Consider the following 16,175-nt stretch of genomic DNA (forward strand, 5'->3'; position numbering starts at 1 on the left):
TAACAGAAAGAGGATTCAGTGCCTTATCAAGTGAAGATAAGAGATTTAGCTCTTTAGAAGGTGTCATCTCATATGAGGTTTGGTTTATTTATTTTTTATTTAAAGGGACATTAAACCCACATTTTTTTCTCTCATGATTCAGATAGAGAATACCATTTTAAACAACTTTCTAATTTATTATTATTATTATTATTATTATTATTATTATTATTATTATTATTAGGTATTTGTAGAGTGCAACAGATTCCGCAGCACTGTAAACATAGTCGGTGTACAGGATAGCTTTTGTAGGGGTCAAGTGGGTAGAGGGCCCTGCTGAGAGTTTCATTGTTGTAGTTGGCTCTTATGAAGCGATCTGTAAACAGCTGGGCCCATAGGCTTACATTCTAAGGGGTTCAAGGGGAAAGCAATGGAGTTAGGAAAGGTTAGTGTTGGTTGTAAGCATCCCTGAATAGTAGAGGGGAGAGTCTTGTGGAGCGAGGCAGGGAGTTCCACAAGATGGGGGCCAGTCTGGAGAAGTCCTGTAGACGGGAATGTGAGGAAGTAACAAGAGAGGAGGAGAGGAGGAGATCCTGAGCTGATCGAAGGGGACGGGAGGGAGAGTATCTAGAGACAAGTTCTGAGATGTAGGGGGGAGCAGTGCAGTTGAGAGCTTTGTATGTCAGAGTGAGGATTTTATGTTTAATCCTAGAGGCAAGAGGAAGCCAGTGAAGGGATTGGCAGAGAGGCGCAGCAGATGAAGAACGACGAGTAAGGAAGATGAGCCTGGCAGAGGCATTCATAATGGATTGTAAAGGAGCTATGCGGCAGCTAGGTAGACCAGAGAGGACGGAGTTGCAGTAGTCGAGGCGGGAAAGGATGAGAGAGTGGATTAATATCTTGGTTGTATCTTGTGTAAGGAAATGTCTAATTTTAACAATGTTTTTAAGGTGGAAGCGGCAGGCTTTAGCCAAGGACTGAATGTGAGGAGTGAAGGAAATATCTGAGTCAAGTGTGAGCCCAAGACATCGGGCGCGCGGGGTAGGGGTAATGATGGAATTATCAACAGTTTTGGGGGTGACAGACATTGGAAGAAGGGGGAAAAATAAGGAGTTCAGTTTTGGAGAGATTTAGCTGAAGGTAGTGAGAGGAAATCCAAGATGAGATGTGAGAAAGACAGTTAGTGAAAATAGAATTTACTTCTATTATCAAATTTGCTTCATTCTCTTTATATTCTTTTCTGAAAAGCATATCTAGATAGGCTCAGTAGCTGCTGATTGGTGACTGCACATAGATGCCTCATGCGATTGGCTCACCCATGTGCATTGCTATATCTTTAACAAAGGATATCTAAAGAATGAAGCAAATGAGATAATTCTGAATGTTGTTTAAAATTGTATTCTCTGAATAATGAAATAATTTTTTGGGGTTTAATGTCCCTTTAATTTTATTTCTGTTTATTTTGTGTCTAGTGGTTACAAAATTAACTATTTCCTATCAACCATGCAATCTACAGAATCATCTTAGCTTTCATTTTAAAGATGAGACTCTTTTCTTTTGAGCCTATAAGAGTATAAATGTACCATATAAAAATGTGCATATGAACAGGAATTGGAAAAAATTATATTTTTATATCGTTAAAGAGTAGAAAACATAACTGAATTTAGGTCTGTTAATAGATGCAAATAAGAATATAAATTATAAAAAAATATTTAAATTAAATGAGCAGAATCAGTGTTAAGCTATCAAAAAGGAAAACAAGAGAGGAGGAATTCACACTCTCTGGCCTCCATTACATATGATAGAATTCTAACAGCCAATCAGAATTAAGGTAGGAAAAATCCTATTGGCTGATGCAATCAGCCAATCGGATTGAAGTTCAATCCGATTGGCTGATCCAATAAGCCAATAGGATTGACCTCACATTCTATTGGCTGTTCCAATCAGCCAATAGAATGCAAGCTCAATCCTATTGGCTGATTGCATCAGCCAATAGGATTTTTCCTACCTTAATTCCGATTGGCTGATAGAATTCTATCAGCCAATTGGAATTGAAGGGATGCCATCTTGGATGAGGTCATTTAAAGGAACCTTCATTCTTCAGTTGGACGTCGAACGAAGAGGATGCTCTGCGTCGGATGTCTTCAAGATGGAGCCGCTCCTCGTTGGATGGAAGAAGATAGAAGATGCCGCTTGGATGAAGACTTCTGCCCGTCTGGAGGACCTCTTCTGCGCGGATTAGATGAAGACTTCTGGCCGGATCGGATGAAGACGGCTCAAGGTAGGGTGATCTTCAAGGGGTTAGTGTTAGGTTTTATTAAGGGGGGATTGGGTGGGTTTTAGAGTAAGGTTGGGTGTGTGGGTGGTGGGTTTTAATGTTGGGGGGGTTGTATTTCTTTTTTTACAGGTAAAAGAGTTGATTATTTTGGGGCAATGCCGCGCAAAAAGCCCTTTTAAGGGCTATTTGTAATTTAGTATAGGGTAGGGAATTTTATTATTTTGGGGGGCTTTTTTATTTTATTAGGGGGCTTAGATTAGATGTAATTAGTTTAATCTTCTTGTAATTTTTTTTTATTTTCTGTAATTTAGTGTTTGTTTTTTTTTTGTACTTTAGTTTATTTTATTAAATTGTATTTAATTTTAGGTAATTGTAGTTAATTAATTGAATTTATTTAATGATAGTGTAGTGTTAGGTGTAATTGTAACTTAGGTTAGGATTTATTTTACAGGTAAATTTTTATTTATTTTAACTAGGTAGCTATTAAATAGTTAATAACTATTTAATAACTATTGTACCTAGTTAAAATAAATACAAAGTTGCCTGTAAAATAAAAATAAATCCTAAAATAGCTACAATGTAATTATTAATTATATTGTAGCGATCTTAGGGTTTATTTTATAGGTAAGTATTTAGTTTTAAATAGGAATAATTTAGTTAATAATAGTAATTTTATTTATATTTATTTAAATAATATTTAAGTTAGGGGGTGTTAGGGTTAGGGTTAGACTTAGGTTTAGGGGTTAATAACTTTATTATAGTGGCGGCGACATTGGCTGCGGCAGATTAGATGTTAATAGATTTAATAGGCTATGTGGGCTATGGCGGTTTAAGGGTTAATACTTGAATAGGTTTATTGCGTTGTGGGTTAATGGCGGATTAAGGATTATTAGTTTTAAGAGGTAGTTTGAGATGTTGGGGTTGGCAGATTTAGAGGTTAATAATTTAGTTATTACTTGCGGTGTGGGTTTGATGGCGGATATAGGGGTTAATAGTTTAAATAGCCATATTGCACTGTGGGGGGTTGACGGTCTAGGGGTTAATACATTTAATATTAGTAATGAGAGGGGGGATTGCGGATATAGGGGTTTTATGTGTCGGGCTTATTTTTGGGAGGCATGTTAGACTTTTAGAGGAGATTTGTTATTTTCTTTACTTTTCTTAGGCGCCGGCAGTTTCTAAAGTGCCGTAAGTCACTGGCAACTCCAGAAATTTGTCTTTACTCTCATTTCTGGACATCGCTATTTTATCTAACTTACGGCACTTTATGAGCTGCCAGCGGGGTTTATGTAATACCCAGATGTGCGAGGTGAAATTGCGGGCCGCGCAGGTTCCCACGCTTGCGCCGAAACCTGCGCCGTATATTTGATCGCGCCCTCTATTTCTACTGCCCATGTGTGAGCAGAAATGTATTTTCTTACACCTTATATATGTACAGGGTTGTTATTTGTTAGAAAAGGTCCTTTTGTTTTTTGAGACAGGGAAATTAGGGAAAAAAAAATAACAAAATACTAATTTGACAAAACAAAAAGATTCCTAGCTAAGAGTCTGCGGCACTTTCTATTTCTATATCCCTTTAATATACAGAATTTGGCAGTGCTTTACAAATAAATGATAATAATAATAATAATAATAATAATAATAATAATATAGTACATTCCTATTGGATAAATATCCTCAAAATACATTTTCTGTTGTGGTCTGGAGACTGACTATACATCTTTTATTCTGATTACTCATTCAACATATGTTTTCCTTGCAATCACTAGAAGAATAAAAGACTGTCTGAAATCCATAAACAGGTGCAGTGAATGAGGTTTAATACAACGCCCCAAAAGAAGCACTGATGCATTCTCCAACATAAAACTCTAGTTTGCTTTTTTTCCCATAATCTCATAAAAAATGCACGGTTTGTTGTCCAAACAAAGACACAATGAAACTCCTGTATTGCTCTAACATTCTCTGCATGTGATGATTACTTAAAAGTGAGACCTTTTAGCGTAAAAAGAGGTTTTAAATTGGTACAGGTGTGATCCAATCACATTAAGGAGCAGAGAAAAAGATATTGCTAATGGACAATGCTGTAACAAATACAGTAAACAGTGAAAACCGTACGCAAGGTGGTCAAATCATTTCCACATGTGAAATATGAAAGCAATTATAATACAGAGAATAAATGTCTTGAACAAGCAGTTAATAATGTGGCATTAAATCCATCAATGTAAAGCAATGAGCACATAGTTTTTTTCTCAACAGTTTTAAACATTCATTTAGGAACTGTCTGTTCTTTACAGGATAAAGAGGTAATATTAAAATGAAGACCTTGACACACACAGTGATTACATATCACCTTTAAAAAACAGGAAACCCCAATTAATTTGAGATCATTCTCCGCTGTCATTTTCAATTATTTAAACAGTTAATAGTTTAATCACTGTCTTGCGCTTGTATTTCGGCAAACAACAATTTTGTCCCGTATTGTCAGTGTGTTTTTTCAGTTATCACAATCCTAAAATGCTTCTGCAATTAATACCTCTAAAGGTCAAAATCATTCCCTCCCGAAAACAACACAAAATCTTTATCTTCATCAGTAATCACCCGATTTTGGGCTAGAGTGGCGCTCTGACAGTTGCTAGTAAGTGATACTGGGTTTACTGCAACTGTTTGCATGAGTCAGATTTAGAGCTTGTATTAACAAGTTGAAAGTAAACGTGATCGCTTGAGCGCAATTTAAGTTAGCGTTCAATGAAATAGCGCATCCTCAGAGCTCTGGTTAGCTGTTGCACAAAACAAAAAAATGTCACATCAAAAATACAAAAATGCATTACAAAGTACAGTTACACACATAGTAACACTATCTAATACAAATATTATCAAAAATGATTGCGTTCAAAAGTTATAAGGATTCAAAGATATGAGGTCTCAGAAAAAAAATTCAGGCAGAGGGCTTTAACATAGAGATACATACGTATACATGTCTAAATATTTTGTGTTATATGAACATACTAAGCTATGGGCACCTTCTTTTGATTTGTTTTAGAATTATTGTAAAGTGATTGGCCATCTCACTCTAGAAGAGCTGCCTGCATACCTTTTTCCATTCCATTCCCTTGTGGGTTGATCTTCCTATATCAGATACCTTTTGGGGAACACAAGGGATATATGAGAACCTACATGGAAGTAACTTTATATTAACATCTATTATATGAACACTTGATCGAGTATCAACCAGAAGTTGGACATTTTATATTCCATACTTTATATGTGTTTGTCTGGTGATATATTTTCTCTTATGCACTAATTAGTGTGTAACACTATTTGGTAATATTGATTTTAGTGTTTTTTTGCATTTTGTACAGGCACACCTATTATCTTCCTATCTTCCTTGTTTGGTAGAGTTTGTTGTAATATATATATATTCATATATGCGTGTAAAGATGTTTTTATGTATTTATAGACATATATACACATATAAACACATAAATACATTTGTACACGTATATAGACATGTATAAGTGCATTGGAGCCCTTTGCAGTCAACTAGATGAAAGGGTTATACTGTGTATTTACGGTAAATATTTCACATTTCAATGTTCTGCGCATAGCAGAATATGTTCTCAGTATATTTAAATAGATATTCCTATGTATATATCTCTATATAGATCTATAAATATATATAACCATCTATATATAGGTATAGATATATATTGTACCAAAATAGCATCAGAGATATAAAATATGTATTTATGAATAAATAGAACATATTCTGCTATGTGAAGAACAGTGGAATGTGAAAAAGTCATATTTTCATGCCGCGTTAGTGCACTTGAGAATATGCGATCAGGTTTGCATGTGAGTAGGGTGTTAACTTTTTATGGTCCATTGACTTCTATGAGGGAATATGTTAACACGATCGTGATATTCAAACTGGCCTGATTTCAGAGCCAGATTTCTACTTGAAAAGGTGCAACACACTTAGATCTGTGCAAATGCAGATCTTAGTGTGTTGCGCTTTCACAAGAAGAAACACGATTTAAAAGAACGGAATGCTGTGAGCATCCGTCTTCTTCCGCATTCAGCAATTAATTAAGTGCCGAATATCACATGTCCATGTATAGTTATCCTGTTGGGCTCCAAAACTATAGATCTATGTATGATATTTTTTTAAGCATTTTGCACAGGGGCATTGTTGCAGTGTAGTGACCATGTGTGTTTTTTGGGTTGTCAACTGGCTAATCATTATTAGTGTAAAGGTGTTTTAATTAATTATTTACCTTTAATTGATTGAGCAGGTAATGTTTCTATCTGTTTGGTGAGGTTACTTACCAACATCATCCATATGGTGGGGGTAATGTTATGCAAAACTTAAATTATATAGGTGGTAATAAGTCAAATAATGTTGTCGGAGGCTTATAAGCCGTTTTAGCTGTGGAATTTGGTAAGTTAAAAATGGACCTGTAAATGTGCCATTAAGTATTGAGAATTTGGATTATGATCAGAAAAATCAGGATTTTTCACTGAAATAATAATGAAATAAGTGCTGTGGATAAACAATAGAAATGGGGGATTGTGGTTGCACCTATTTTGAGAGAAACTCCTTTGCAGCCTCTAACATGTAGTTAATTAGCAAACAACGACCTCTTAGTTATTACTTTTATATTTGCAAATCTCCCAACATTTACCAGAGACTATCAGGGAGACAGAGAGATCTAGGGGTGGATTTAAGTTGGCTGAAGAATGGAAATGGTGTTGATGGAAATGGGTGCTATAGGTGGCTAGTGGGTCAGCAGACAGAAATCCCAAACCCACAAGTTTACTGATGTTTGGAAGCTCTAATGCCTATGTAGAGGCCCTACAAAAGAAACCACATAGAGTAAATAGTAAGGCTTATGATTGGCTGTAAGAATTTTTACATAAAAAGTGAAGAACAAAAAAATGAGGGACCATTAAATAGAGCAACCACTTTCTAAGGGACAGATTTCAAGGTGAGCGCAAATTATCACTCCTGCGAAAGAGATATATAGCAATACTAGTGCACGCAAATGAGCGCTGATATTAAAAGTGAGGGCAATGCAAACTCGACCTTGTGTTTGCAATACACAGAAGAATTGCACGCTTCCATAGGCTCCAATGTGAGCCTCGTTCTCATGCCGTAAGACATGGCATAAGAACTAGCACAGTGAAGGCAGTAAGTCACGGAGCGATAGGCAGCAGATTTAAATATATATGAATGTACACATATATATTTATGTGTTATGTGTATATATATATATATTTATGTGTTATGTCTATATATATATATATATATATATATATATATATACACACATATTAACATATAAATATATATGTATATAAGCAGATACATATATATTTACTGGGAACACACAGTACCCAAATAACAAAATGTAAAGGCACTTTTTGATGACGTTTTTTTTTCTAACACCTCACACCCGCCAACTTTATCCCCAAAAATTGCGTAGTTCAGGCTTTTTTTTAAAAAAATTTTTAAATACTGCATTTTTTAAATTTAGTTTTTTAATAAAGAGACATCACACATCTAATATTTAACAATCATCAAAATGCATTCTATACATGAATGCAATATAACACCAAAGGGCCCTGGCCAGGACCCAGTCATGCCACAAAACGCCTGACGCACGTTTCGCTCCTGTTTTATCAAAGACAAATTGTTTATGCCTTGTTCTAGTTTAAATAGGCTGTATTAGCTAATCATCATTTCTCACCATGAATACACCAATCATTCTTTACTTCCAACGGTTACAATCAGCTTGTCTAGTTAGAAAAACATCCTTGTTATCCACTAGCCATTGGTCCATTATTACAAGCTCTATGTCTATACACTCCTCTTTATGACACAGTGTTTACAATAATCTAAACATGTGATCCACTCATTGCTTATTTATATTCTGTCTCTGAGATGTTCATGCATGTATGGTCACATGAAGAATTACACAATGTAAAGATAACATAATTCGTATAGTAGTTCAGAACTGAGGCACGTATTATTCTCATGCTCAAACTCTTAATAGGAAATCAACAGTATAGTAAAGGTACTCTCAAACACCTAGATTACAAGTTTTGTGCTAAAGAGGGTGAGAAATGAACACAACAAAAGTTGCATTATTTCACCCTCCATAGCGCTGCTATTACAAGTTTTTGAAAACCCGCCTTGTGCGTGCAATATGGTGGCGATGAGCTCCATACCGCACAAAATCCAAGGGCTGCTTTGACGTGCCTGTGCACGCTTTCCCCATAGACAGCGTGTTAGAAAAAAAAACTAACACCTAAAGCGCAAAATAGCGATCGCCTTAACGCAACCCCATTGTTACTTTTAAACCTAACACCCTAACATAAACCCCAAGTGTAAACACCCCTAATCTGCTGCCCCCGACATCGCCGCCACCTAAATAAAGTTATTAAATATTAGGGGTTAATAATTTTAATTTAGTGTTTGTGATGCGGGAGTGCTTCGGTTTAGGGGTTAATAGGTAGTTTATGTGTGTTAGTGTACTTTGTAACACTTAAGTTATGAGTTTTGTGTAACAGTTTTGTTGCCCAAAACTCATAACTACTGGTCTCAGATTGCGCAATGGATTGTGTCGCTAAAGGCCTAATGCAAAAACGTAATTTTTTGGAGTGCGGGACTGACGTTGCGTTACAGGCTAAAATGCTTGCGGTACAGCTATACCAACAAGACTTGTAATGGCTGTGTTCCATTTTATATGCTGAAATGGCCATTTTTTCATTGTTAAAACCGGAATGCAAAACTTGTAATCTAGGTGATAGTGAATATAATATTGGTGGTATACGTCCCTCTCATACTAATAATATATCATATGAACATAATAGTTCAGTCAGAGGGAAGCAATTTTGTCAAAAAAAATGACACAGCAAAAGAATACAAAGGAGGGGGGGTAGTGGTGATCAAAGGCTAAGAAATCGCAATAGGTGGGGATACAGAAGGAATAAGCAAAACAGGGAAGATTGGGGGAGGAAACCCAAGTGGTAAACTCATTTCATGTGATCAATCTCTCCAACAAAATTCTCACAGAGGCACATTTCAAACTGTAGGAGAGGGACCTCTCATTTTTTCCATCCGGCAATATGGATTACTTTGACATTATCAAAGACCTTAACCTGTTCTTAAGGAAAATAACATTACGGAAATCTCTTATCAGACATGATGACGTGCCTGATGAAGAGCAAACCCTGAACGATGTGATTGACCTCCTGAGGGAAAATGAGCTTACAGAAAATAAGCAAGAATGGACTAAGACATTAATAAAAAAAAGTCTACATTTATGCCATCATTATCAACGTATCCTCAGATTGAAACATATCTGAGAGTTGTGAGCAAAGATTTGCTCAGTATAAGACAGAAAACCAATTCAAATGTATCCAAAGATGAGATGGTTGCATTAAAAGAATTAAGGGAACTGGATAACATTCTGATCAAACCATTCGATAAGGGTGGGAACATAGTGCTCCGGCCCCTAGATCAGTATGAAAAGGAAGCATATCAACAACTTTGTGAGAAAGAGTGCTACAGGGTTCTATAGAGTGATCCTATGGATCAATTTATGAAAAAATATCTTGATCTAATCAAACATGCTCTAGACAATGATTTGATTACACCTATGGAATTTGGATTCCTGAAATGTGAACGACCAAAAGTGGCAACATTTTATATGCTACCAAAAGTGCATAAACTTAAAGAGAGCCCTCCAGGGCATCCCATCATATCAGGGATTTAATCTCTATGTGAACAACCAAGCAAATAACTGGATGTTAGATTAAGAGGCATAGTTCTCACATTACCCTCATATGTTCGAGATACGATGGACATTTTAAACAAAACTGAGGATGGAAGATGACACTTTTCTAGCAAGCTGTGATGTGGAAGCTCTGTATACTTCCATTAATCATAAAATGGTTGTCAAGCAGTGGAATATGTTTTATTTTTTATGTGGAGTGTTTTAAACTATAATTATTTTGTGTCCAGAGATATATTTTATCTTCAGACTAGGGGGACTGCCATGGGGGTGGCTTTTGCCCCCACGTATGCAAACATTTACTTGGGATGGTGGGAGAAAGAAATTGTGTTCCATGACAATATGAGTAAATATACAGATCATCTTATACTATGGTTACAGTATATAGATGATAATTTCATTGTGTGGCAAGATGACAGAAAACTATTCCTTGAATTTATAGAAATCTTGAACACAAACACCCTAAATCTTAAATTAACCTATAACTTTGATTATCACACTAATAAAAAACCTAACATTACTTTAAAAATAAAAAACTAAGTTTAAATTAATCTAAAATTACAAAAAATAAAAAGTCTAACATTACAGAAAATAATAAACCAAATTATCAAAAATTAAAAAATTAAACCTAATCCTTATGAAAGTAAAAAAGCCCCCCAAAATAAAAACACCCCCTAATCTAAACTAAGCTACCATGTAGCGTGGAGGATACTCTTCATATGATCACCGCCGTACACTGAGCCATGTAGCGTGAAGGATACTCTTCATATGATCACCGCCGTACACTGAATATTAAAGGCAAGTTACACGTTTAAATATGGCATATCTTGCATTCCTATTGGCTGATTTGAATCTTCAAATTTAAATCAGCCAATAGGATGAGAGCTACTAAAATCCTATTGGCTGTTCAAATCAGCCAATAGAAAATTAGGGTTTCCCGTAATTGGGAGGAATTTTGAAACATACGGAGAACAACTGGATTCTAAGCAATATTTCTGCCGTGCTACAAAACTATTTTTAAAAATTAATAAATTAAAGACATTAGATGGAAGAGAAGCTAATGGACAGTGCAGTAATGCATTCAAATTAAATAGGCCGATAAGATTGGGTTCACAGGTCAAACAAGGGACCTGTTCCTTTTCAGTAATCTAGTCTATGGCTATTTTAGTCAGTGTAGCTAAATTGTAATATTTAATATTTGGTAAGGCCAATCCTGCCGAGAGCTTGGTGTTCATAAGTCGCTGAAAAGCTATCTGAGGTTTGGCACCTTTACAAATAAACCTGGAGCAGGATTTATTGAACATTTGAATATCAGATTTATGCAGAAATACCGGGATATTTTGGATTAAATATAACAGTTTAGGGAACAATAAGGTTTTAATCAACATGGCCCATGCTAAAAGGGATATGGGTAAGTTAAACCAGTCATCTAGTTTCTTTATACAATCATTAAAACATTTGGGAAAATTTAACCTATACCAATCTTGAGGATTGGCACTTAATCTTATACCCAGATAAAGGATCTGGCGCGTCTCAATAAAGGGATGATTGATTGTCGCCCGTTTTATGTAACCATAAGAGTTCTGATTTCGACAGGTTGATCTACCAAAAAAATGGATATCATTTAATAAACTAGGCAGATTAATCTTTAAATTACTTAAGAATTCTTTTGTAATTTAATCTTAATTTTTTTTTAAGTACTTTTAGGATTTTTTATTTGTTGTTAAATTAGTTATTTGCGTTGTTGGGGGTTGGCGGTTTACAAGTTAATAGATTAATTAGGTTTTTTGCGATAAGGGGGTTTGGCAGTTTAGGGGTTAATAAGTTAATTAGTTACTTTGCGATGTGGGGGTTTGGCGGTTTAGGGGTTAATACATTTATTAGGTATATTGAAATGTGGGTGAATGGCGGATTAGAGGTTAATACATTTATTAGGTGGATCGTGATGTGGGTGAATGGCGGATTAGGGATTAATAGTTTAATTATGCATATTGTGTTGTGGGGGGTTGTCGGTTTAGGGGTAAATACTTTTATTATTAGTTGTGATGTGGGGGATTGCGTATATAGGGGTTTTTACGTGTCGGGTTTATTTTTGGGAGGTGGGTTCGACTTTTACAGGAGATTTAACTTTTTTCTTATGCACCGGCAGTTTCTAAAGTGCCGTAAGTCACTGGTGACTCCAGGGAATGTGTATTTATGCACATTCCTTGACATCGCTAGTTAATCCGACTTATGGCACTTTATCAACTGCCGGCGGGATTTATGTGTAAAATTACGGACGGCGCGGGGTTTCAGCAGTTGCGCTGAAGAATGCACCGCATATGTAATCTCGCCCCAGATTTACACAGAAAAGTAATGGCAACAAACTTAGTCTTACATTACACTAGCTCCCACTATCACACTACAAAGAAAGCAATACCAGTGGAAGAATTCCTATGCTTAACCCCTTAATGACCACAATGTACCCTGTATGTCACTGGTTGTTAAGGTTTTTTTCAGGACATAATAGCACAAGTCTAGCAAGAACACGCTATTAATGCCCTCCCTCTAGCAGGCTTTGTGGAATAGAGCAGTCTTAACGCTGGTGGCAAGACCGCGCTATAAAACAATCAAGTCCCAAAAAAAGGCCAGCGACATACAGGGTACGTCGCTGGTCCTTAAGGGGTTAAGGAGGAATTGTTCTGACAGAGATATTCAGATTTTGAGCTAAAGAATTAAGAATGAGACTGAAGGAGAGGGGGTATCCAGCAAAAACAATCAGGAAAGCATATCAAAGGGCCATCCACACTGAAAGAGATAATCTCCTGACCATCAAATCAAAAAAAGGATTCAGGACAAAAACCTGTCAGATTTGTAAGCACTTACAGCAAGTGTCATAGAGAAATTATCAATATTCTCCATAAAAATATGTTGATCTTTAAGTCAGATGATGAAATATCGCATATGATTGGGGATAGGATTGCTGTGAGTTGGCGGAGGTCAAAAACTATATGAGACAAACTCGTTTCCAGCTGTCTGTCCAGAAAGAAATCAGTAAGAAGAGACGGTATCAAGGGTACACACCCATTTGGAACATGTTCTTTCTGTAAATATATTACAAATGTGACAGAGTTAGAGACATACCCAACTGGAAAAACATATATAAATGACTTCTTCACATGCAGATCAAGGAATGTGATCTATTGCACTGAATGCTCATGTTCAAAAGATATGTTGGCATGTCCTCACGCGAATTGCGGACTCGCATAGGGGAACATATTTGTAACATCAAAAACACTGAAAAAGACAAGGAGAAGGATAAAAAACTGGCATCTGTAGGCAGACATTTTTTAAATAAGCATCAGGGAAAACCGGATCTTAAATGCTGGATTCTCCAGAGGGAAGAAGGGGTGATCTCCAAGAAGTATTCAGAGCAGAAAGCAACTGGATTTTTCAACTAAACACTCTGATGTCTAATGGCCTAATTATGTTAGCAGTTGTATAATCATGAGGGGTGTTCCATTCAAAACTTGATCATAAAAATATATTTGCTGTGACCGTGATTAAGTACCCTCCTTTGAAGATGACTTAAATGACCCTATATTCATGCTTATTATTGTGATATCACAGAGTATTAGTAAATCACAACTGTATTATATACTCAGACGATCTGAAATAGTATGACTTTAATAGTAGTGCATATCTGTTAGATAACATGTCTTTGAAGAACAAATTCTCCTAAACTTTCTTAATTCAAAATATGTAAAGAAAATGAAGTAATAAATACTAAAAGCACTATATTTTCTGATTTTTTTGTGTCACTTTGCATAAGTAATTAGTATTATAGAGAATGGTAAAAAACTTTATTATGAAGTATGATTAATTATTAGTATGAGAGGGAAGAATACCTCCAATATTGAATTCACTAAGTGAGTACCTTTACTATACTGTGGATTTCCTAATAAGAGTTTGAGCATGAGAATAAAACTTGCCTCAGTTCTGAACTATTATACAAATTATGTTATCTTTACTTTGTGTAAATGTTTCATGGGACCACACATGCATGAACATCCAAGAGACAGAATAGAAATAAGTAGGGTGACCATATCGCCGCTTTGAAAAGGGACACATGAAAAATACATATGTCAGGGCTGTTTATAGAAATGTTTTGTATAAGAACCCTTGTGAAAAGAGAGATAGGAGTGTCTAAAGAATTAACCAATCCTGCTGTAACTCAGTTAAACCCCTCAAGTTTCAACTGGATATGGTGCAAGAAACCAATATCAGTGACAAGTCACGCCATCTAAGGTATAGCTATTGATTTTTGTGAATTTTGTTTTCCTTTTTTTTTGCTCTCATATACACCTTTAAGCGTAACAAGCTCCAATTATTCTCAACATTAGACTATATAATCTGAGTCATAGAAGATTATTAGTCTATAGGCTATTACACACATTTTGTATTTGTATGAGTCTATAGGCTATGTCATAGATTTTATGTTTGCACTGAAACATGATTCTTTAAGATTTTAGCTCTATATAGATGTATACACTGGCAGACGTCCCAGCACATAATTTTATTTTTTATTGGTTATTCTGTTTTTTGCATATTTTTTTTATCTGATTAAATAATAATTATATTTGTTCATAAACTGTGTCCTCTCAACCTTCCATCCTAAGCTTTTATTTAGCGCTGTCTCATATTTGTTTCTTGTATAAGAACCCTGACATATGTATTTTTAATATGTGTCCCTTTTTAAACCGGCAATAAGGTCACCCTAGAAATAAGTAATTAGTGGATCACATGTTTGGATTATTGTAAACACCATGTCTAAAAGAGAAGTGTATGCTTATTATATTGTCCAATAAATAAAATCCCCTGTAGCCACTAAAAACTGACTAAACACTATAGAAGTGAAGCCGTAAATATAAAGGGCACTATGTGTATTCGCCTTTCTTACTTTTAGAGTTTGGATAGATAATGATGAGATTATATGATATGGTACGTTGGTATTGTGAGTGATATAAGGGATTGACTTGTTGGTGTCTGGATTGGAATACGGGGGGTCACTTTAATGTGATCTGGTGTACTGTTGAAGTTGGTGTGCCATAGTGAATTTCCAGTCATATGATCGTAAAGGCTGTGACATAGACAGATAAGTATCACGGTCGACAGGTTCACCATAATTGGCTGAGAATACAACCCCCCCCCCCCTTTTTCCTCACTGCCAATAAACGAGAAGATGCAGATGACGTCTGTATGAGAATTGAATCGTCACTAACAACGGGCCTATCGATGAGCGTGTCCCATGTGGGCTATGTAGGTGTGGATACTAATAATGTTAAGGATTGGCTACTCCTGAGAGACACCATTCATGCCCCTGTATGTTGAAATTTCTTTTAGTGTTTTTAATGGTTTTTAACTTTTAATTTTTTATCTTATTGATAGAATAAAAGCTAAGTTTGTTTGCATTTTTTTTCATTTTCCTCATTCTTTTGAGGACTGAGAGCCCTCTTTTTGTGTGTTGTTTGCTTTTAACTTATTGGATTTTGTTTCTTTAGAATGCTTATGGGATGCTACTTTTTCTTTCCTTGTATATGAATCTTCCCTAAGTGTCTGTGATCTCTGTTATTTCAAGGGGAAACATACTTATAAATAAGAAATGTGTGAAAAATGTACCATAACCAAATATTAGTATATTGGCCCTTTACTTTTTTTAAAAAAAGGTTTTCAAACTCAGTCAGCAAAGCATTTGGTTGGTCACATTGGAAAATATTCCAAATCATTAAATCTTCAACTTGTACTGGAGCTTTATGTAAGCAATTTACAAATACATTTTTCTATTGCACAAATGTATTAAACAATGAAAATTTAAATAACTTGTTTAAAGCTTTTTATGTAATATAGAAGCTGAAGACTGGACTGTATTTGTTTATGCTAATATGAAGTGCTAATATCTTTGTATATCATAGTATAATAATGCTTAAAAAGAAAGTAATATGAAAAAGCAAACACACTATCCAGTTCTTTAATCAGACGATTCATGAATATCACTATGTTATACAACTGATATTTTAGACTACACGTGTATGTATAGGTATAAGAATGGAGAATACACCAAATACACCTGGTAAAGAAGGAGG

Source organism: Bombina bombina, chromosome 8 (genome assembly GCF_027579735.1).
Source record: "Bombina bombina isolate aBomBom1 chromosome 8, aBomBom1.pri, whole genome shotgun sequence".
In the NCBI taxonomy this organism is placed as follows: domain Eukaryota; kingdom Metazoa; phylum Chordata; class Amphibia; order Anura; family Bombinatoridae; genus Bombina; species Bombina bombina.